This window comes from Triturus cristatus, chromosome 4_2 (genome assembly GCF_964204655.1).
Source record: "Triturus cristatus chromosome 4_2, aTriCri1.1, whole genome shotgun sequence".
In the NCBI taxonomy this organism is placed as follows: Eukaryota; Metazoa; Chordata; class Amphibia; order Caudata; family Salamandridae; genus Triturus; species Triturus cristatus.
The window spans coordinates 931,477,821-931,498,807 of NC_140586.1; the positions used below are offsets into that span (position 1 = coordinate 931,477,821).

The 20,987-nt window shown below is 49.3% G+C and overlaps 24 non-coding genes across 24 annotated transcripts; 8 read left to right on the forward strand and 16 right to left on the reverse strand.

The window, feature by feature from the left end:
• Window positions 1-234: 234 nt before the first annotated feature.
• On the reverse strand, window positions 235-308 carry TRNAN-GUU (transfer RNA asparagine (anticodon GUU)). Its single transcript has one exon. It is a non-coding gene; the product is annotated as a tRNA-Asn (tRNA).
• Window positions 309-1,616: 1,308 nt separating this feature from the next.
• TRNAW-CCA (transfer RNA tryptophan (anticodon CCA)) lies at window positions 1,617-1,688 on the reverse strand. The gene has a single exon. It is a non-coding gene; the product is annotated as a tRNA-Trp (tRNA).
• Window positions 1,689-1,931: 243 nt separating this feature from the next.
• TRNAT-GGU (transfer RNA threonine (anticodon GGU)) lies at window positions 1,932-2,005 on the reverse strand. The gene has a single exon. It is a non-coding gene; the product is annotated as a tRNA-Thr (tRNA).
• A 1,166-nt stretch (window positions 2,006-3,171) lies between these two features.
• On the forward strand, window positions 3,172-3,242 carry TRNAG-GCC (transfer RNA glycine (anticodon GCC)). Its single transcript has one exon. It is a non-coding gene; the product is annotated as a tRNA-Gly (tRNA).
• Window positions 3,243-3,313: 71 nt separating this feature from the next.
• On the reverse strand, window positions 3,314-3,385 carry TRNAW-CCA (transfer RNA tryptophan (anticodon CCA)). The gene has a single exon. It is a non-coding gene; the product is annotated as a tRNA-Trp (tRNA).
• A 243-nt stretch (window positions 3,386-3,628) lies between these two features.
• On the reverse strand, window positions 3,629-3,702 carry TRNAN-GUU (transfer RNA asparagine (anticodon GUU)). Its single transcript has one exon. It is a non-coding gene; the product is annotated as a tRNA-Asn (tRNA).
• Window positions 3,703-4,868: 1,166 nt separating this feature from the next.
• TRNAG-GCC (transfer RNA glycine (anticodon GCC)) lies at window positions 4,869-4,939 on the forward strand. The gene has a single exon. It is a non-coding gene; the product is annotated as a tRNA-Gly (tRNA).
• A 71-nt stretch (window positions 4,940-5,010) lies between these two features.
• On the reverse strand, window positions 5,011-5,082 carry TRNAW-CCA (transfer RNA tryptophan (anticodon CCA)). The gene has a single exon. It is a non-coding gene; the product is annotated as a tRNA-Trp (tRNA).
• Window positions 5,083-6,991: 1,909 nt separating this feature from the next.
• Window positions 6,992-7,065, reverse strand: TRNAN-GUU (transfer RNA asparagine (anticodon GUU)). Its single transcript has one exon. It is a non-coding gene; the product is annotated as a tRNA-Asn (tRNA).
• A 1,166-nt stretch (window positions 7,066-8,231) lies between these two features.
• TRNAG-GCC (transfer RNA glycine (anticodon GCC)) lies at window positions 8,232-8,302 on the forward strand. Its single transcript has one exon. It is a non-coding gene; the product is annotated as a tRNA-Gly (tRNA).
• A 71-nt stretch (window positions 8,303-8,373) lies between these two features.
• TRNAW-CCA (transfer RNA tryptophan (anticodon CCA)) lies at window positions 8,374-8,445 on the reverse strand. Its single transcript has one exon. It is a non-coding gene; the product is annotated as a tRNA-Trp (tRNA).
• Window positions 8,446-8,688: 243 nt separating this feature from the next.
• TRNAN-GUU (transfer RNA asparagine (anticodon GUU)) lies at window positions 8,689-8,762 on the reverse strand. Its single transcript has one exon. It is a non-coding gene; the product is annotated as a tRNA-Asn (tRNA).
• A 1,166-nt stretch (window positions 8,763-9,928) lies between these two features.
• On the forward strand, window positions 9,929-9,999 carry TRNAG-GCC (transfer RNA glycine (anticodon GCC)). Its single transcript has one exon. It is a non-coding gene; the product is annotated as a tRNA-Gly (tRNA).
• A 71-nt stretch (window positions 10,000-10,070) lies between these two features.
• On the reverse strand, window positions 10,071-10,142 carry TRNAW-CCA (transfer RNA tryptophan (anticodon CCA)). Its single transcript has one exon. It is a non-coding gene; the product is annotated as a tRNA-Trp (tRNA).
• Window positions 10,143-10,386: 244 nt separating this feature from the next.
• TRNAT-GGU (transfer RNA threonine (anticodon GGU)) lies at window positions 10,387-10,460 on the reverse strand. The gene has a single exon. It is a non-coding gene; the product is annotated as a tRNA-Thr (tRNA).
• A 1,592-nt stretch (window positions 10,461-12,052) lies between these two features.
• On the reverse strand, window positions 12,053-12,126 carry TRNAN-GUU (transfer RNA asparagine (anticodon GUU)). Its single transcript has one exon. It is a non-coding gene; the product is annotated as a tRNA-Asn (tRNA).
• A 1,166-nt stretch (window positions 12,127-13,292) lies between these two features.
• Window positions 13,293-13,363, forward strand: TRNAG-GCC (transfer RNA glycine (anticodon GCC)). The gene has a single exon. It is a non-coding gene; the product is annotated as a tRNA-Gly (tRNA).
• A 71-nt stretch (window positions 13,364-13,434) lies between these two features.
• Window positions 13,435-13,506, reverse strand: TRNAW-CCA (transfer RNA tryptophan (anticodon CCA)). Its single transcript has one exon. It is a non-coding gene; the product is annotated as a tRNA-Trp (tRNA).
• Window positions 13,507-13,749: 243 nt separating this feature from the next.
• On the reverse strand, window positions 13,750-13,823 carry TRNAN-GUU (transfer RNA asparagine (anticodon GUU)). The gene has a single exon. It is a non-coding gene; the product is annotated as a tRNA-Asn (tRNA).
• A 1,166-nt stretch (window positions 13,824-14,989) lies between these two features.
• TRNAG-GCC (transfer RNA glycine (anticodon GCC)) lies at window positions 14,990-15,060 on the forward strand. Its single transcript has one exon. It is a non-coding gene; the product is annotated as a tRNA-Gly (tRNA).
• A 1,600-nt stretch (window positions 15,061-16,660) lies between these two features.
• On the forward strand, window positions 16,661-16,731 carry TRNAG-GCC (transfer RNA glycine (anticodon GCC)). Its single transcript has one exon. It is a non-coding gene; the product is annotated as a tRNA-Gly (tRNA).
• Window positions 16,732-16,802: 71 nt separating this feature from the next.
• On the reverse strand, window positions 16,803-16,874 carry TRNAW-CCA (transfer RNA tryptophan (anticodon CCA)). The gene has a single exon. It is a non-coding gene; the product is annotated as a tRNA-Trp (tRNA).
• A 1,625-nt stretch (window positions 16,875-18,499) lies between these two features.
• Window positions 18,500-18,571, reverse strand: TRNAW-CCA (transfer RNA tryptophan (anticodon CCA)). The gene has a single exon. It is a non-coding gene; the product is annotated as a tRNA-Trp (tRNA).
• A 1,485-nt stretch (window positions 18,572-20,056) lies between these two features.
• On the forward strand, window positions 20,057-20,127 carry TRNAG-GCC (transfer RNA glycine (anticodon GCC)). Its single transcript has one exon. It is a non-coding gene; the product is annotated as a tRNA-Gly (tRNA).
• The last annotated feature ends 860 nt before the right edge of the window (window positions 20,128-20,987 follow it).

A 20,987-nucleotide genomic window follows, 5' to 3' on the forward strand; every position in this document is an offset into this window, starting at 1 on the left:
GGAGTCACATCAGCAAATGTTGTGAGCCTTTTCATTTTTGCCCACCTCCTTATATGCCTAGGGTTGTATTACAAGGTTTGGCTTTTTGTTTTCCATCCTATTGATGAAATTGAGTGCAGGTGCAGAGAGAACGCAGAGGATTGAAATGTTCAGGGAAAGGGTCTCACGCAGGAGCTCTAGACCAAAGGCACATTACCATGATTTATTAAAGTGCTTCATGCATGCAAAAGGAAACGTCCCTGGGTGGGCTTGAACCACCAACCTTTCGGTTAACAGCCGAACGCGCTAACCAATTGCGCCACAGAGACTAGTGACAAAAGCACATCTCCTGAGACTCAACATATATCTTTATGTGTGCGCGCCTGCCTTGAGCTTGTGTTATATAAGGCGTCTTTATCCTACGCAGCATTTGCCATTTGCTTAGTGTCTTGTCACTGTTGGGTGTTATGATGCGCAGACTACTGTCTAATGGTGTTAGGGCCAGTATTACAACCAGTCCCAGTGTATGAGATACATGTATGACTTTTCTGTGGCCTTCATAGCGTAGCTATCTGCTCCTCTGGTGGTGTTCTACCAGCCTGTCAGGCGTGTGTCTTGCCCATCCAATCTTCACTGTGGCATGTTAGACTTGTCTACTCTGTGAGCGGAGTCTCCTTCCCAGAGCAGGTGCTTTCTCTGAACTCTTGCTTTGTAAGACTGCTGGGCAAGGCCCTCCCTAGCCCCTCACTCAGATAGATACATTTACCTGCAGAGCTCAGCTTTGGAGAAAGAGAGGGGGCAGAGAGTGCAAAGGGGAAGGCCCAAGGTGCACACCTTATTTTACATAAAAGCTCTGGCTCTTGGGAGGACAGGGACATGAGGGTTCTCAGGGAAAGCCATCACATTAGTATTGATGGCTGGGCCTTGAAACACAACAATTCCGGAATGGCCAGGCACAAAATGCCTGTGCAATAGGCCTGACCATAGGCTTCTGGAGCTCTTGCTCTCCCGAGGCCCCAGTGGTCTAAGCCCGACCAGGGCTGTGCCCGACCAGGGCTGTAGGCCGCGTTGAGAGCGCGTTAGGGACGCATAAAGGGACGCAGGGCGCAGAACTCTGCCCGTTTCATCCCAGCATTTCGGGGAGGACAGGGAATTTGGCAAAGACAGTGGGAAGGATTTTTAAGGAGGAGAGTTCAGTGACATGATCTGAAACACAATAGTGCTGGTGATCTGGAGGCTGCCTTCTATGAGCCACTTCTGTCGGGAGCAGCCTGCCATCATGCCCTGATAACCACAACACTAGTCCCAAGCCAGTGACCTCAGCAAATGCAAAAACATTCATACTTATAGTCTCCTGCATCTGATTCTTGCCATCATGTGAAACGTTGGCATTCCAATGTCTGTTGCACACACTTTGTTCATAGGTGTGCAATTTGAGTGCGTGCGCCTCATCACTGTCTTGGACAGAGCTCTGTCTCTAAGCTACACATGTGAAGCATTGGTGGTTCAGTGGTAGAATTCTCGCCTGCCATGCGGGAGCCCCGGGTTAGATTCCCGACTAATGCAAGGCTGCCTTCTTTTGACTTTGCTTTCTAAATGAAATATGGGAACTCAGTGGGGCATAAAATGGGAAACAGTGACCCCGGCGTGATTTGAACACGCAACCTTCTGATCTGGAGTCCGACACACTACCGTTGCGCCACGAGGTCCTTGCTTTTGGAGTCACATCAGCAAATGTTGTGACCCTTTTCATTTTTGCCCACCTCCTTATATGCCTAGGGTTGTATTACAAGGTTTGGCTTTTTGTTTTCCATCCTATTGATGAAATTGAGTGCAGGTGCAGAGAGAACGCAGAGGATTGAAATGTTCAGGTAAAGGGTCTCAAGCAGGAGCTCTAGACCAAAGGCACATTACTATGTTTTATTAAAGTGCTTCATGCATGCAAAAAGAACCTTCCCTGGGTGGGCTTGAACCACCAACCTTTTGGTTACCAACCGAACGCGTTAACCGATTGCGCCACAGAGACTAGTGACGAAAGCACATCTCCTGAGACTCAACATATATCTTTATGAGTGCGCGCCTGCCTTGAGCTTGTGTTATATAAGGCGTCTTTATCCTACACAGCATTTGCCATTTGCTTAGTGTCTTGTCACTGTTGGGTGTTATGATGCGCAGACTACTATCTAATGGTGTTAGGGCCAGTATTACAACCAGTCCCAGTGTATGAGATACATGTATGACTTTTCTGTGGCCTTCTTAGCGTAGCTATCTGCTCCTCTGGTGGTGTTCTACCAGCCTGTCAGGCGTGTGTCATGCCCATCCAATCTTCACTGTGGCATGTTAGACTTGTCTTCTCTGTGAGCGGAGTCTCCTTCCCAGAGCAGGTGCTTTCTCTGAACTCTTGCTTTGTAAGACTGCTGGGCAAGGCCCTCCCTAGCCCCTCACTCAGATAGATACATTTACCTGCAGAGCTCAGCTTTGGAGAAAGAGAGGGGGCAGAGAGCGCAAATGGGAAGGCCCAAGGTGCACACCTTATTTTACATAAAAGCTCGGGCTCTTGGGAGGACAGGGACATGAGGGTTCTCAGGGAAAGCCATCACATTAGTATTGATGGCTGGGCCTTGAAACACAACAATTCCGGAATGGCCAGGCACAAAATGCCTGTGCAATAGGCCTGACCATAGGCTTCTGGAGCTCTTGCTCTCCCGAGGCCCCAGTGGTCTAAGCCCGACCAGGGCTGTGCCCGACCAGGGCTGTAGGCCGCGTTGAGAGCGCGTTAGGGACACATAAAGGGACGCAGGGCGCAGAACTCTGCCCGTTTCATCCCAGCATTTCGGGGAGGACAGGGAATTTGGCAAAGACAGTGGGAAGGATTTTTAAGGAGGAGAGTTCAGTGACATGATCTGAAACACAATAGTGCTGGTGATCTGGAGGCTGCCTTCTATGAGCCACTTCTGTCGGGAGCAGCCTGCCATCATGCCCTGATAACCACAACACTAGTCCCAAGCCAGTGACCTCAGCAAATGCAAAAACATTCATACTTATAGTCTCCTGCATCTGATTCTTGCCATCATGTGAAACGTTGGCATTCCAATGTCTGTTGCACACACTTTGTTCATAGGTGTGCAATTTGAGTGCGTGCGCCTCATCACTGTCTTGGACAGAGCTCTGTCTCTAAGCTACACATGTGAAGCATTGGTGGTTCAGTGGTAGAATTCTCGCCTGCCACGCGGGAGGCCCGGGTTAGATTCCCGGCCAATGCAAGGCTGTGTTCTTTTGACTTTGCTTTCTAAATCAAATATGGGAACTCAGTGGGGCATAAAATGGGAAACAGTGACCCCAACGTGATTTGAACACACAACCTTCTGATCTGGAGTCAGACGCGCTACCGTTGCGCCACAAGGTCCTTGCTTTTGGAGTCACATCAGCAAATGTTGTGAGCCTTTTCATTTTTGCCCACCTCCTTATATGCCTAGGGTTGTATTACAAGGTTTGGCTTTTTGTTTTCCATCCTATTGATGAAATTGAGTGCAGGTGCAGAGAGAACGCAGAGGATTGAAATGTTCAGGGAAAGGGTCTCACGCAGGAGCTCTAGACCAAAGGCACATTACCATGATTTATTAAAGTGCTTCATGCATGCAAAAGGAAACGTCCCTGGGTGGGCTTGAACCACCAACCTTTCGGTTAACAGCCGAACGCGCTAACCAATTGCGCCACAGAGACTAGTGACAAAAGCACATCTCCTGAGACTCAACATATATCTTTATGTGTGCGCGCCTGCCTTGAGCTTGTGTTATATAAGGCGTCTTTATCCTACGCAGCATTTGCCATTTGCTTAGTGTCTTGTCACTGTTGGGTGTTATGATGCGCAGACTACTGTCTAATGGTGTTAGGGCCAGTATTACAACCAGTCCCAGTGTATGAGATACATGTATGACTTTTCTGTGGCCTTCATAGCGTAGCTATCTGCTCCTCTGGTGGTGTTCTACCAGCCTGTCAGGCGTGTGTCTTGCCCATCCAATCTTCACTGTGGCATGTTAGACTTGTCTACTCTGTGAGCGGAGTCTCCTTCCCAGAGCAGGTGCTTTCTCTGAACTCTTGCTTTGTAAGACTGCTGGGCAAGGCCCTCCCTCGCCCCTCACTCAGATAGATACATTTACCTGCAGAGCTCAGCTTTGGAGAAAGAGAGGGGGCAGAGAGTGCAAAGGGGAAGGCCCAAGGTGCACACCTTATTTTACATAAAAGCTCTGGCTCTTGGGAGGACAGGGACATGAGGGTTCTCAGGGAAAGCCATCACATTAGTATTGATGGCTGGGCCTTGAAACACAACAATTCCGGAATGGCCAGGCACAAAATGCCTGTGCAATAGGCCTGACCATAGGCTTCTGGAGCTCTTGCTCTCCCGAGGCCCCAGTGGTCTAAGCCCGACCAGGGCTGTGCCCGACCAGGGCTGTAGGCCGCGTTGAGAGCGCGTTAGGGACGCATAAAGGGACGCAGGGCGCAGAACTCTGCCCGTTTCATCCCAGCATTTCGGGGAGGACAGGTAATTTGGCAAAGACAGTGGGAAGGATTTTTAAGGAGGAGAGTTCAGTGACATGATCTGAAACACAATAGTGCTGGTGATCTGGAGGCTGCCTTCTATGAGCCACTTCTGTCGGGAGCAGCCTGCCATCATGCCCTGATAACCACAACACTAGTCCCAAGCCAGTGACCTCAGCAAATGCAAAAACATTCATACTTATAGTCTCCTGCATCTGATTCTTGCCATCATGTGAAACGTTGGCATTCCAATGTCTGTTGCACACACTTTGTTCATAGGTGTGCAATTTGAGTGCGTGCGCCTCATCACTGTCTTGGACAGAGCTCTGTCTCTAAGCTACACATGTGAAGCATTGGTGGTTCAGTGGTAGAATTCTCGCCTGCCATGCGGGAGCCCCGGGTTCGATTCCCGACTAATGCAAGGCTGCCTTCTTTTGACTTTGCTTTCTAAATGAAATATGGGAACTCAGTGGGGCATAAAATGGGAAACAGTGACCCCGGCGTGATTTGAACACGCAACCTTCTGATCTGGAGTCCGACACACTACCGTTGCGCCACGAGGTCCTTGCTTTTGGAGTCACATCAGCAAATGTTGTGACCCTTTTCATTTTTGCCCACCTCCTTATATGCCTAGGGTTGTATTACAAGGTTTGGCTTTTTGTTTTCCATCCTATTGATGAAATTGAGTGCAGGTGCAGAGAGAACGCAGAGGATTGAAATGTTCAGGTAAAGGGTCTCAAGCAGGAGCTCTAGACCAAAGGCACATTACTATGTTTTATTAAAGTGCTTCATGCATGCAAAAAGAAACTTCCATGGGTGGGCTTGAACCACCAACCTTTTGGTTACCAACCGAACGCGTTAACCGATTGCGCCACAGAGACTAGTGACGGAAGCACATCTCCTGAGACTCAACATATATCTTTATGAGTGCGCGCCTGCCTTGAGCTTGTGTTATATAAGGCGTCTTTATCCTACACAGCATTTGCCATTTGCTTAGTGTCTTGTCACTGTTGGGTGTTATGATGCGCAGACTACTATCTAATGGTGTTAGGGCCAGTATTACAACCAGTCCCAGTGTATGAGATACATGTATGACTTTTCTGTGGCCTTCTTAGCGTAGCTATCTGCTCCTCTGGTGGTGTTCTACCAGCCTGTCAGGCGTGTGTCATGCCCATCCAATCTTCACTGTGGCATGTTAGACTTGTCTTCTCTGTGAGCGGAGTCTCCTTCCCAGAGCAGGTGCTTTCTCTGAACTCTTGCTTTGTAAGACTGCTGGGCAAGGCCCTCCCTAGCCCCTCACTCAGATAGATACATTTACCTGCAGAGCTCAGCTTTGGAGAAAGAGAGGGGGCAGAGAGCGCAAATGGGAAGGCCCAAGGTGCACACCTTATTTTACATAAAAGCTCGGGCTCTTGGGAGGACAGGGACATGAGGGTTCTCAGGGAAAGCCATCACATTAGTATTGATGGCTGGGCCTTGAAACACAACAATCCCGGAATGGCCAGGCACAAAATGCCTGTGCAATAGGCCTGACCATAGGCTTCTGGAGGTCTTGCTCTCCAGAGGCCCCAGTGGTCTAAGCCCGACCAGGGCTGTAGGCCGCGTTGGGAGCGCGTTAGGGACGCAGGGCGTAGAACTCTGCCTGTTTTACCCCAGAATTTCGGGGAGGACAGGGAATTTGGCACAGACAGTGGGAAGGATTTTTAAGGAGAGTTCAGTGACATGATCTGAAACACAATAGTGCTGGTGATCTGGAGGCTGCCTTCTATGAGCCACTTCTGTCGGGAGCAGCCTGCCATCATGCCCTGATAACCTTAACACTAGTCCCAAGCCAGTGACTTCAGCAAATGCAAAAACATTCATACTTATAGTCTCCTGCATCTGACTCTTGCCATCATGTGAAACGTTGGCATTCCAATGTCTGTTGCACACACTTTGTTCATAGGTGTGCAATTTGAGTGCGTGCGCCTCATCACTGTCTTGGACAGAGCTCTGTCTCTAAGCTACCCATGTGAAGCATTGGTGGTTCAGTGGTAGAATTCTCGCCTGCCACGTGGGAGGTGTGGGTTCGATTCCCGACTAATGCAAGGCTGCCTACTTTTGACTTTGCTTTCTAAATGAAATATGGGAACTCAGTGGGGCATAAAATGGGAAACAGTGACCCCGACGTGATTTGAACATGCAACCTTCTGATCTGGAGTCAGGCGCGCTACCGTTGCGCCACGAGGTCCTTGCTTTTGGAAACACATCAGCAAATTTTGTGAGCCTTTTGATTTTTTCCCACCTCCTTATATGCCTAGGGTTGTATTACAAGGTTTGGCTTTTTGTTTTCCATCCTATTGATGAAATTGAGTGCAGGTGCAGAGAGAACGCAGAGGATTGAAATGTTCAGGGAAAGGGTCTCACGCAGGAGCTCTAGACCAAAGGCACATTACTATGATTTATTAAAGTGCTTCATGCATGCAAAAGGAAACATCCCTGGGTGGGCTTGAACCACCAACCTTTCGGTTAACAGCCGATCGCGCTAACCGATTGCGCCACAGAGACTAGTGACAAAAGCACATCTCCTGAGACTCAACATATATCTTTATGTGTGCGCGCCTGCCTTGAGCTTGTGTTATATAAGGCGTCTTTATCCTACGCAGAATTTGTCATTTGCTTAGTGTCTTGTCACTGTTGGGTGCTATGATGCGCAGACTACTGTCTAATGGTGTTAGGGCCAGTATTACAACCAGTCCCAGTGTATGAGATACATGTATGACTTTTCTGTGGCCTTCTTAGCGTAGCTATCTGCTCCTCTGGAGGTGTTCTACCAGCCTGTCAGGCGTGTGTCTTGCCCATCCAATCTTCACTGTGGCATGTTAGACTTGTCTTCTCTGTGAGCGGAGTCTCCTTCCCAGAGCAGGTGCTTTCTCTGAACTCTTGCTTTGTAAGACTGCTGGGCAAGGCCCTCCCTAGCCCCTCACTCAGATAGATACATTTACCTGCAGAGCTCAGCTTTGGAGAAAGAGAGGGGGCAGAGAGCGCAAAGGGGAAGGCCCTAGGTGCACACCTTATTTTACATAAAAGCTCGGGCTCTTGGGAGGACAGGGACATGAGGGTTCTCAGGGAAAGCCATCACATTAGTATTGATGGCTGGGCCTTGAAACACAACAATCCCGGAATGGCCAGCCACAAAATGCCTGTGCAATAGGCCTGACCATAGGCTTCTGGAGGTCTTGCTCTCCAGAGGCCCCAGTGGTCTAAGCCCGACCAGGGCTGTGCCCGACCAGGGCTGTAGGCCGCGTTGGGAGCGCGTTTGGGACGCATAAAGGGACGCAGGGCGCAGAACTCTGCCCGTTTCACCCCAGCATTTCGGGGAGGACAGGGAATTTGGCAAAGACAGTGGGAAGGATTTTTAAGGAGGAGAGTTCAGTGACATGATCTGAAACACAATAGTGCTGGTGATCTGGAGGCTGCCTTCTATGAGCCACTTCTGTCGGGAGCAGCCTGCCATCATGCCCTGATAACCACAACACTAGTCCCAAGCCAGTGACCTCAGCAAATGCAAAAACATTCATACTTATAGTCTCCTGCATCTGATTCTTGCCATCATGTGAAACGTTGGCATTCCAATGTCTGTTGCACACACTTTGTTCATAGGTGTGCAATTTGAGTGCGTGCGCCTCATCACTGTCTTGGACAGAGCTCTGTCTCTAAGCTACACATGTGAAGCATTGGTGGTTCAGTGGTAGAATTCTCGCCTGCCACGCGGGAGGCCCGGGTTCGATTCCCGGCCAATGCAAGGCTGTGTTCTTTTGACTTTGCTTTCTAAATCAAATATGGGAACTCAGTGGGGCATAAAATGGGAAACAGTGACCCCGACGTGATTTGAACACACAACCTTCTGATCTGGAGTCAGACGCGCTACCGTTGCGCCACAAGGTCCTTGCTTTTGGAGTCACATCAGCAAATGTTGTGAGCCTTTTCATTTTTGCCCACCTCCTTATATGCCTAGGGTTGTATTACAAGGTTTGGCTTTTTGTTTTCCATCCTATTGATGAAATTGAGTGCAGGTGCAGAGAGTACGCAGAGGATTGAAATGTTCAGGGAAAGGGTCTCACGCAGGAGCTCTAGACCAAAGGCACATTACCATGATTTATTAAAGTGCTTCATGCATGCAAAAGGAAACGTCCCTGGGTGGGCTTGAACCACCAACCTTTCGGTTAACAGCCGAACGCGCTAACCAATTGCGCCACAGAGACTAGTGACAAAAGCACATCTCCTGAGACTCAACATATATCTTTATGTGTGCGCGCCTGCCTTGAGCTTGTGTTATATAAGGCGTCTTTATCCTACGCAGCATTTGCCATTTGCTTAGTGTCTTGTCACTGTTGGGTGTTATGATGCGCAGACTACTGTCTAATGGTGTTAGGGCCAGTATTACAACCAGTCCCAGTGTATGAGATACATGTATGACTTTTCTGTGGCCTTCATAGCGTAGCTATCTGCTCCTCTGGTGGTGTTCTACCAGCCTGTCAGGCGTGTGTCTTGCCCATCCAATCTTCACTGTGGCATGTTAGACTTGTCTACTCTGTGAGCGGAGTCTCCTTCCCAGAGCAGGTGCTTTCTCTGAACTCTTGCTTTGTAAGACTGCTGGGCAAGGCCCTCCCTAGCCCCTCACTCAGATAGATACATTTACCTGCAGAGCTCAGCTTTGGAGAAAGAGAGGGGGCAGAGAGTGCAAAGGGGAAGGCCCAAGGTGCACACCTTATTTTACATAAAAGCTCTGGCTCTTGGGAGGACAGGGACATGAGGGTTCTCAGGGAAAGCCATCACATTAGTATTGATGGCTGGGCCTTGAAACACAACAATTCCGGAATGGCCAGGCACAAAATGCCTGTGCAATAGGCCTGACCATAGGCTTCTGGAGCTCTTGCTCTCCCGAGGCCCCAGTGGTCTAAGCCCGACCAGGGCTGTGCCCGACCAGGGCTGTAGGCCGCGTTGAGAGCGCGTTAGGGACGCATAAAGGGACGCAGGGCGCAGAACTCTGCCCGTTTCATCCCAGCATTTCGGGGAGGACAGGGAATTTGGCAAAGACAGTGGGAAGGATTTTTAAGGAGGAGAGTTCAGTGACATGATCTGAAACACAATAGTGCTGGTGATCTGGAGGCTGCCTTCTATGAGCCACTTCTGTCGGGAGCAGCCTGCCATCATGCCCTGATAACCACAACACTAGTCCCAAGCCAGTGACCTCAGCAAATGCAAAAACATTCATACTTATAGTCTCCTGCATCTGATTCTTGCCATCATGTGAAACGTTGGCATTCCAATGTCTGTTGCACACACTTTGTTCATAGGTGTGCAATTTGAGTGCGTGCGCCTCATCACTGTCTTGGACAGAGCTCTGTCTCTAAGCTACACATGTGAAGCATTGGTGGTTCAGTGGTAGAATTCTCGCCTGCCACGCGGGAGCCCCGGGTTCGATTCCCGACTAATGCAAGGCTGCCTTCTTTTGACTTTGCTTTCTAAATGAAATATGGGAACTCAGTGGGGCATAAAATGGGAAACAGTGACCCCGGCGTGATTTGAACACGCAACCTTCTGATCTGGAGTCCGACGCACTACCGTTGCGCCACGAGGTCCTTGGTTTTTGGAGTCACATCAGCAAATGTTGTGACCCTTTTCATTTTTGCCCACCTCCTTATATGCCTAGGGTTGTATTACAAGGTTTGGCTTTTTGTTTTCCATCCTATTGATGAAATTGAGTGCAGGTGCAGAGAGAACGCAGAGGATTGAAATGTTCAGGTAAAGGGTCTCAAGCAGGAGCTCTAGACCAAAGGCACATTACTATGTTTTATTAAAGTGCTTCATGCATGCAAAAAGAAACGTCCCTGGGTGGGCTTGAACCACCAACCTTTCGGTTACCAACCGAACGCGTTAACCGATTGCGCCACAGAGACTAGTGACAGAAGCACATCTCCTGAGACTCAACATATATCTTTATGTGTGCGCGCCTGCCTTGAGCTTGTGTTATATAAGGCGTCTTTATCCTACACAGCATTTGCCATTTGCTTAGTGTCTTGTCACTGTTGGGTGTTATGATGCGCAGACTACTATCTAATGGTGTTAGGGCCAGTATTACAACCAGTCCCAGTGTATGAGATACATGTATGACTTTTCTGTGGCCTTCTTAGCGTAGCTATCTGCTCCTCTGGTGGTGTTCTACCAGCCTGTCAGGCGTGTGTCATGCCCATCCAATCTTCACTGTGGCATGTTAGACTTGTCTTCTCTGTGAGCGGAGTCTCCTTCCCAGAGCAGGTGCTTTCTCTGAACTCTTGCTTTGTAAGACTGCTGGGCAAGGCCCTCCCTAGCCCCTCACTCAGATAGATACATTTACCTGCAGAGCTCAGCTTTGGAGAAAGAGAGGGGGCAGAGAGCGCAAAGGGGAAGGCCCAAGGTGCACACCTTATTTTACATAAAAGCTCGGGCTCTTGGGAGGACAGGGACATGAGGGTTCTCAGGGAAAGCCATCACATTAGTATTGATGGCTGGGCCTTGAAACACAACAATCCCGGAATGGCCAGGCACAAAATGCCTGTGCAATAGGCCTGACCATAGGCTTCTGGAGGTCTTGCTCTCCAGAGGCCCCAGTGGTCTAAGCCCGACCAGGGCTGTAGGCCGCGTTGGGAGCGCGTTAGGGACGCAGGGCGTAGAACTCTGCCTGTTTTACCCCAGAATTTCGGGGAGGACAGGGAATTTGGCACAGACAGTGGGAAGGATTTTTAAGGAGAGTTCAGTGACATGATCTGAAACACAATAGTGCTGGTGATCTGGAGGCTGCCTTCTATGAGCCACTTCTGTCGGGAGCAGCCTGCCATCATGCCCTGATAACCTTAACACTAGTCCCAAGCCAGTGACTTCAGCAAATGCAAAAACATTCATACTTATAGTCTCCTGCATCTGACTCTTGCCATCATGTGAAACGTTGGCATTCCAATGTCTGTTGCACACACTTGGTTCATAGGTGTGCAATTTGAGTGCGTGCGCCTCATCACTGTCTTGGACAGAGCTCTGTCTCTAAGCTACCCATGTGAAGCATTGGTGGTTCAGTGGTAGAATTCTCGCCTGCCATGTGGGAGGTGTGGGTTCGATTCCCGACTAATGCAAGGCTGCCTACTTTTGACTTTGCTTTCTAAATGAAATATGGGAACTCAGTGTGGCATAAAATGGGAAACAGTGACCCCGACGTGATATGAACATGCAACCTTCTGATCTGGAGTCAGACGCGCTACCGTTGCGCCACGAGGTCCTTGCTTTTGGAGTCACATCAGCAAATTTTGTGAGCCTTTTGATTTTTTCCCACCTCCTTATATGCCTAGGGTTGTATTACAAGGTTTGGCTTTTTGTTTTCCATCCTATTGATGAAATTGAGTGCAGGTGCAGAGAGAACGCAGAGGATTGAAATGTTCAGGGAAAGGGTCTCACGCAGGAGCTCTAGACCAAAGGCACATTACTATGATTTATTAAAGTGCTTCATGCATGCAAAAGGAAACGTCCCTGGGTGGGCTTGAACCACCAACCTTTCGGTTAACAGCCGATCGCGCTAACCGATTGCGCCACAGAGACTAGTGACAAAAGCACATCTCCTGAGACTCAACATATATCTTTATGTGTGCGCGCCTGCCTTGAGCTTGTGTTATATAAGGCGTCTTTATCCTACGCAGAATTTGTCATTTGCTTAGTGTCTTGTCACTGTTGGGTGCTATGATGCGCAGACTACTGTCTAATGGTGTTAGGGCCAGTATTACAACCAGTCCCAGTGTATGAGATACATGTATGACTTTTCTGTGGCCTTCTTAGCGTAGCTATCTGCTCCTCTGGAGGTGTTCTACCAGCCTGTCAGGCGTGTGTCTTGCCCATCCAATCTTCACTGTGGCATGTTAGACTTGTCTTCTCTGTGAGCGGAGTCTCCTTCCCAGAGCAGGTGCTTTCTCTGAACTCTTGCTTTGTAAGACTGCTGGGCAAGGCCCTCCCTAGCCCCTCACTCAGATAGATACATTTACCTGCAGAGCTCAGCTTTGGAGAAAGAGAGGGGGCAGAGAGCGCAAAGGGGAAGGCCCAAGGTGCACACCTTATTTTACATAAAAGCTCGGGCTCTTGGGAGGACAGGGACATGAGGGTTCTCAGGGAAAGCCATCACATTAGTATTGATGGCTGGGCCTTGAAACACAACAATCCCGGAATGGCCAGCCACAAAATGCCTGTGCAATAGGCCTGACCATAGGCTTCTGGAGGTCTTGCTCTCCAGAGGCCCCAGTGGTCTAAGCCCGACCAGGGCTGTGCCCGACCAGGGCTGTAGGCCGCGTTGGGAGCGCGTTTGGGACGCATAAAGGGACGCAGGGCGCAGAACTCTGCCCGTTTCACCCCAGCATTTCGGGGAGGACAGGGAATTTGGCAAAGACAGTGGGAAGGATTTTTAAGGAGGAGAGTTCAGTGACATGATCTGAAACACAATAGTGCTGGTGATCTGGAGGCTGCCTTCTATGAGCCACTTCTGTCAGGAGCAGCCTGCCATCATGCCCTGATAACCACAACACTAGTCCCAAGCCAGTGACCTCAGCAAATGCAAAAACATTCATACTTATAGTCTCCTGCATCTGATTCTTGCCATCATGTGAAACGTTGGCATTCCAATGTCTGTTGCACACACTTTGTTCATAGGTGTGCAATTTGAGTGCGTGCGCCTCATCACTGTCTTGGACAGAGCTCTGTCTCTAAGCTACACATGTGAAGCATTGGTGGTTCAGTGGTAGAATTCTCGCCTGCCATGCGGGAGGCCCGGGTTCGATTCCCGGCCAATGCAAGGCTGTGTTCTTTTGACTTTGCTTTCTAAATCAAATATGGGAACTCAGTGGGGCATAAAATGGGAAACAGTGACCCCGACGTGATTTGAACACACAACCTTCTGATCTGGAGTCAGACGCGCTACCGTTGCGCCACAAGGTCCTTGCTTTTGGAGTCACATCAGCAAATGTTGTGAGCCTTTTCATTTTTGCCCACCTCCTTATATGCCTAGGGTTGTATTACAAGGTTTGGCTTTTTGTTTTCCATCCTATTGATGAAATTGAGTGCAGGTGCAGAGAGAACGCAGAGGATTGAAATGTTCAGGGAAAGGGTCTCACGCAGGAGCTCTAGACCAAAGGCACATTACCATGATTTATTAAAGTGCTTCATGCATGCAAAAGGAAACGTCCCTGGGTGGGCTTGAACCACCAACCTTTCGGTTAACAGCCGAACGCGCTAACCAATTGCGCCACAGAGACTAGTGACAAAAGCACATCTCCTGAGACTCAACATATATCTTTATGTGTGCGCGCCTGCCTTGAGCTTGTGTTATATAAGGCGTCTTTATCCTACGCAGCATTTGCCATTTGCTTAGTGTCTTGTCACTGTTGGGTGTTATGATGCGCAGACTACTGTCTAATGGTGTTAGGGCCAGTATTACAACCAGTCCCAGTGTATGAGATGCATGTATGACTTTTCTGTGGCCTTCATAGCGTAGCTATCTGCTCCTCTGGTGGTGTTCTACCAGCCTGTCAGGCGTGTGTCTTGCCCATCCAATCTTCACTGTGGCATGTTAGACTTGTCTACTCTGTGAGCGGAGTCTCCTTCCCAGAGCAGGTGCTTTCTCTGAACTCTTGCTTTGTAAGACTGCTGGGCAAGGCCCTCCCTAGCCCCTCACTCAGATAGATACATTTACCTGCAGAGCTCAGCTTTGGAGAAAGAGAGGGGGCAGAGAGTGCAAAGGGGAAGGCCCAAGGTGCACACCTTATTTTACATAAAAGCTCTGGCTCTTGGGAGGACAGGGACATGAGGGTTCTCAGGGAAAGCCATCACATTAGTATTGATGGCTGGGCCTTGAAACACAACAATTCCGGAATGGCCAGGCACAAAATGCCTGTGCAATAGGCCTGACCATAGGCTTCTGGAGCTCTTGCTCTCCCGAGGCCCCAGTGGTCTAAGCCCGACCAGGGCTGTGCCCGACCAGGGCTGTAGGCCGCGTTGAGAGCGCGTTAGGGACGCATAAAGGGACGCAGGGCGCAGAACTCTGCCCGTTTCATCCCAGCATTTCGGGGAGGACAGGGAATTTGGCAAAGACAGTGGGAAGGATTTTTAAGGAGGAGAGTTCAGTGACATGATCTGAAACACAATAGTGCTGGTGATCTGGAGGCTGCCTTCTATGAGCCACTTCTGTCGGGAGCAGCCTGCCATCATGCCCTGATAACCACAACACTAGTCCCAAGCCAGTGACTTCAGCAAATGCAAAAACATTCATACTTATAGTCTCCTGCATCTGATTCTTGCCATCATGTGAAACGTTGGCATTCCAATGTCTGTTGCACACACTTTGTTCATAGGTGTGCAATTTGAGTGGGTGCGCCTCATCACTGTCTTGGACAGAGCTCTGTCTCTAAGCTACACATGTGAAGCATTGGTGGTTCAGTGGTAGAATTCTCGCCTGCCACGCGGGAGCCCCGGGTTCGATTCCCGACTAATGCAAGGCTGCCTACTTTTGACTTTGCTTTCTAAATGAAATATGGGAACTCAGTGGGGCATAAAATGGGAAACAGTGACCCCGACGTGATTTCAACATGCAACCTTCTGATCTGGAGTCAGACGCGCTACCGTTGCGCCACGAGGTCCTTCCTTTTGGAGTCACATCAGCAAATTTTGTGAGCCTTTTGATTTTTTCCCACCTCCTTATATGCCTAGGGTTGTATTACAAGGTTTGGCTTTTTGTTTTCCATCCTATTGATGAAATTGAGTGCAGGTGCAGAGAGAACGCAGAGGATTGAAATGTTCAGGTAAAGGGTCTCAAGCAGGAGCTCTAGACCAAAGGCACATTACTATGTTTTATTAAAGTGCTTCATGCATGCAAAAGGAAACGTACCTGAGGGGGCTTGAACTACAAACCTTTCAGTTACCAACCGAACGCACTAACCAATTGCGCCACAGAGACTAGTGACGGAAGCACATCTCCTGAGACTCAACATATATCTTTATGTGTGCGCGCCTGCCTTGAGCTTGTGTTATATAAGGCGTCTTTATCCTACACAGCATTTGCCATTTGCTTAGTGTCTTGTCACTGTTGGGTGTTATGATGCGCAGACTACTGTCTAATGGTGTTAGGGCCAGTATTACAACCAGTCCCAGTGTATGAGATACATGTATGACTTTTCTGTGGCCTTCTTAGCGTAGCTATCTGCTCCTCAGGTGGCGTTCTACCAGCCTGTCAGGCGTGTGTCTTGCCCATCCAATCTCCACTGTGGCATGTTAGACTTGTCTTCTCTGTGAGCGGAGTCTCCTTCCCAGAGCAGGTGCTTTCTCTGAACTCTTGCTTTGTAAGACTGCTGGGCAAGGCCCTCCCTAGCCCCTCACTCAGATAGATACATTTACCTGCAGAGCTCAGCTTTGGAGAAAGAGAGGGGGCAGAGAGCGCAAAGGGGAAGGCCCAAGGTGCACACCTTATTTTACATAAAAGCTCAGGCTCTTGGGAGGACAGGGACATGAGGGTTCTCAGGGAAAGCCATCACATTATTATTGATGGCTGGGCCTTGAAACACAACAATCCCGGAATGGCCAGGCACAAAATGCCTGTGCAATAGGCCTGACCATAGGCTTCTGGAGCTCTTGCTCTCCAGAGGCCCCAGTGGTCTAAGCCCGACCAGGGCTGTGCCCGACCAGGGCTGTAAGCCGCGTTGGGAGCGCGTTAGGGACGCATAAAGGGACGCAGGGCGCAGAACTCTGCCCGTTTCACCCCAGCATTTCGGGGAGGACAGGGAATTTGGCAAAGACAGTGGGAAGGATTTTTAAGGAGGAGAGTTCAGTGACATGATCTGAAACACAATAGTGCTGGTGATCTGGAGGCTGCCTTCTATGAGCCACTTCTGTCGGGAGCAGCCTGCCATCATGCCCTGATAACCACAACACTAGTCCCAAGCCAGTGACCTCAGCAAATGCAAATCTGATTCGTGCCATCATGTGAAACGTTGGCATTCCAATGTCTGTTGCACACACTTTGTTCATAGGAGTGCAATTTGAGTGCGTGCGCCTCATCACTGTCATGGACAGAGCTCTGTCTCTAAGCTACACATGTGAAGCATTGGTGGTTCAGTGGTAGAATTCTCGCCTGCCACGCGGGTGGCCTGGGTTCGATTCCTGGCCAATGCAGGGCTGCCTTCTTTTGACTTTGCTTTCTAAATGAAATATGGGAACTCAGTGGGGCATAAAATGGGAAACAGTGACCCCGACGTGATTTTAACACGCAACCTTCTGATCTGGAGTCAGACGCGCTACCGTTGCGCCACGAGGTCCTTGCTTTTGGAGTCACATCAGCAAATTTTGTGAGCCTTTTGATTTTTTCCCACCTCCTTATATGCCTAGGGTTGTATTACAAGGTTTGGCTTTTTGTTTTCCATCCTATTGATGAAATTGAGTGCAGGTGCAGAGAGAACGCAGAGGATTGAAATGTTCAGGTAAAAGGTCTCAAGCAGGAGCTCTAGACCAAAGGCACATTACTATGTTTTATTAAAGTGCTTCATGCATGCAAAAGGAAACGTCCCAGGGTGGGCTTGAACCACCAACCTTTCGGTTAACTGCCGAACACACTAACCGATTGCGCCACAGCGACTAGTGACGGAAGCACATCTCCTGAGACTCAAAATATATCTTTATGTGTGCGCGACTGCCTTGAGCTTGTGTTATATAAGGCGTCTTTATCCTACACAGCATTTGCCATTTGCTTAGTGTCTTGTCACTGTTGGGTGTTATGATGCGCAGACTACTATCTAATGGTGTTAGGGCAAGTATTACAACCAGTCCCAGTGTATGAGATACATGTATGACTTTTCTGTGGCCTTCTTAGCGTAACTATCTGCTCCTCTGGTGGTGTTCTACCAGCCTGTCAGGCGTGTGTCTTGCCCATCCAATCTTCACTGTGGCATGTTAGACTTGTCTTCTCTGTGAGCGGAGTCTCCTTCCCAGAGCAGGTGCTTTCTCTGAACTCTTGCTTTGTAAGACTGCTGGGCAAGGCCCTCCCTAGCCCCTCACTCAGATAGATACATTTACCTGCAGAGCTTAGCTTTGGAGAATGAGAGGGGGCAGAGAGCGCAAAGGGGAAGGCCCAAGGTGCACACCTTATTTTACATAAAAGCTCGGGCTCTTGGGAGGACAGGGACATGAGGGTTCTCAGGGAAAGCCATCACATTAGTATTGATGGCTGGGCCTTGAAACACAACAATCCCGGAATGGCCAGGCACAAAATGCCTGTGCAATAGGCCTGACCATAGGCTTCTGGAGCTCTTGCTCTCCAGAGGCCCCAGTGGTCTAAGCCCGACCAGGGCTGTGCCCGACCAGGGCTGTAGGCCGCGTTGAGAGCGCGTTAGGGACGCATAAAGGGACGCAGGGCGCAGAACTCTGCCCGTTTCACCCCAGCATTTCGGGGAGGACAGGGAATTTGGCAAAGACAGTGGGAAGGATTTTTAAGGAGGAGAGTTCAGTGACATGATCTGAAACACAATAGTGATGGTGATCTGGAGGCTGCCTTCTATGAGCCACTTCTGTCGGGAGCAGCCTGCCATCATGCCCTGATAACCACAACACTAGTCCCAAGCCAGTGACTTCAGCAAATGCAAAAACATTCATACTTATAGTCTCCTGCATCTGATTCTTGCCATCATGTGAAACGTTGGCATTCCAATGTCTGTTGCAAACACTTTGTTCATAGGTGTGCAATTTGAGTGCGTGCGCCTCATCACTGTCTTGGACAGAGCTCTGTCTCTAAGCTACCCATGTGAAGCATTGGTGGTTCAGTGGTAGAATTCTCGCCTGCCATGTGGGAGGCGTGGGTTCGATTCCCGACTAATGCAAGGCTGCCTTCTTTTGACTTTGCTTTCTAAATGAAATATGGGAACTCAGTGGGGCATAAAATGGGAAACAGTGACCCCGACGTGATTTGAACACGCAACCTTCTGATCTGGAGTCAGACGCGCTACCGTTGCGCCACGAGGTCCTTGCTTTTGGAGTCACATCAGCAAATGTTGTGAGCCTTTTCATTTGTTCCCACCTCCTTATTTGCCTAGGGTTGTATTACAAGGTTTGGCTTTTTTTTTTCATCCTATTGATGAAATTGAGTGCAGGTGCAGAGAGAACGCAGAGGATTGAAATGTTCAGGTAAAAGGTCTCAAGCAGGAGCTCTAGACCAAAGGCACATTACTATGTTTTATTAAAGTGCTTCATGCATGCAAAAGGAAACGTCCCAGGGTGGGCTTGAACCACCAACCTTTCGGTTAACTGCCGAAAACGCTAACCGATTGGGACACAGCGACTAGTGACGGAAGCACATCTCCTGAGACTCAACATATATCTTTATGTGTGCGCGCCTGCCTTGAGCTTGTGTTATATAAGGCGTCTTTATCCTACGCAGCATTTGCCATTTGCTTAGTGTCTTGTCACTGTTGGGTGTTATGATGCGCAGACTACTGTCTAATGGTGTTAGGGCCAGTATTACAACCAGTCCCAGTGTATGAGATACATGTATGACTTTTCTGTGGCCTTCTTAGCGTAGCTATCTGCTCCTCTGGTGGCGTTCTACCAGCCTGTCAGGCGTGTGTCTTGCCCATCCAATCTTCACTGTGGCATGTTAGACTTCTCTACTCTGTGAGCGGAGTCTCCTTCCCAGAGCAGGTGCTTTCTCTGAACTCTTGCTTTGTAAGACTGCTGGGCAAGGCCCTCCCTAGCCCCTCACTCAGATAGATACATTTACCTGCAGAGCTCAGCTTTGGAGAAAGAGAGGGGGCAGAGAGCGCAAAGGGGAAGGCCCAAGGTGCACACCTTATTTTACATAAAAGCTCGGGCTCTTGGGAGGACAGGGACATGAGGGTTCTCAGGGAAAGCCATCACATTAGTATTGATGGCTGGGCCTTGAAACACAACAATCCCGGAATGGCCAGGCACAAAATGCCTGTGCAATAGGCCTGACCATAGGCTTCTGGACCTCTTGCTCTCCAGAGGCCCCAGTGGTCTAAGCCCGACCAGGGCTGTGCCCGACCAGGGCTGTAGGCCGCGTTGAGAGCGCGTTAGGGACGCATAAAGGGACGCAGGGCGCAGAACTCTGCCCGTTTCACCCCAGCATTTTGGGGAGGACAGGGAATTTGGTAAAGCCACTGGGAAGGATTTTTAAGGGGGAGAGTTCAGTGACATGATCTGAAACACAATAGTGCTGGTGATCTGGAGGCTGCCTTCTATGAGCCACTTCTGTCGGGAGCAGCCTGCCATCATGCCCTGATAACCACAACACTAGTCCCAAGCCAGTGACCTCAGCAAATGCAAAAACATTCATACTTATAGTCTCCTGCATCTGAATGTTGCCCTCATCATGTGAAACGTTGGCATTCCAATGTCTGTTGCACACACTTTGTTCATAGGTGTGCAATTTGAGTGCGTGCGCCTCATCACTGTCTTGGACAGAGCTCTGTCACTAAGCTACCCACGTGAAGCATTGGTGGTTCAGTGGTAAAATTCTCGCCTGCCACACGGGAGGCCTGGGTTCGATTCCCAGCCAATGCAAGGCTGCCTTCTTTTGACTTTGCTTTCTAAATGAAAAATATGAACTCAGGGGGTCATAAAATGGGAAACAGTGACCCCAACGTGATTTGAACACGCAACCTTCTGATCGGAGTCAGACGCGCTACTGTTGCACCACGAGGTCCTTGCCTTTGGAGCCAGATCAGCAAATGGTGTGAGCCTTTTGATTTTTCCCCCCCTCCTTATATGCCTACAGTTGTATTACAATGTTTGGCTTTTTGTTTTCCATCCTATTGATGAAATTGAGTGCAGGTGCAGAGAGAACGCAGAGGATTGAAATGTTCAGGTAAAGGGTCTCAAGCAGGAGCTCTAGACCAAAGGCACACTACTATGTTTTATTAAAGTACTTCATGCATGCAAAAGGAAACATCCCTGGGTGGGCTTGAACCAACAACCTTTCAGTTAACTGCTGAACCCGCTAACCAATTGAGCCACAGAGCCCAGGGACAGAAGCACGTTTCCTGAGACTCAACAGATATGTTTATGTGTGTGCGCCTGCCTGGAGCTTGTGTTATATAAGGCGTCTTTATCCTACGCAGCATTTGTCATTTGCTTAGTGTCTTGTCACTGTTGGATGTTATGAAGCGCAGACTACTATCTAATGGTGTTAGGGCCAGTATTACAACCAGTCCCAGTGTATGAGATACATGTATGACTTTTCTGTGGCCTGCTTAGCATACCTATCCGCTCCTCTGTTAGTGTTCTACCAGCCTGTGAGGCGTGTGTCTTGCACATCCAATCTTCACTGTGGCATGTTAGACTTGTCTTCTCTGTGAGCGGAGTCTCCTTCCCAGAGCAGGTGCTTTCTCTGAACTCTTGGTTTGTAAGACTGCTGGGCAAGG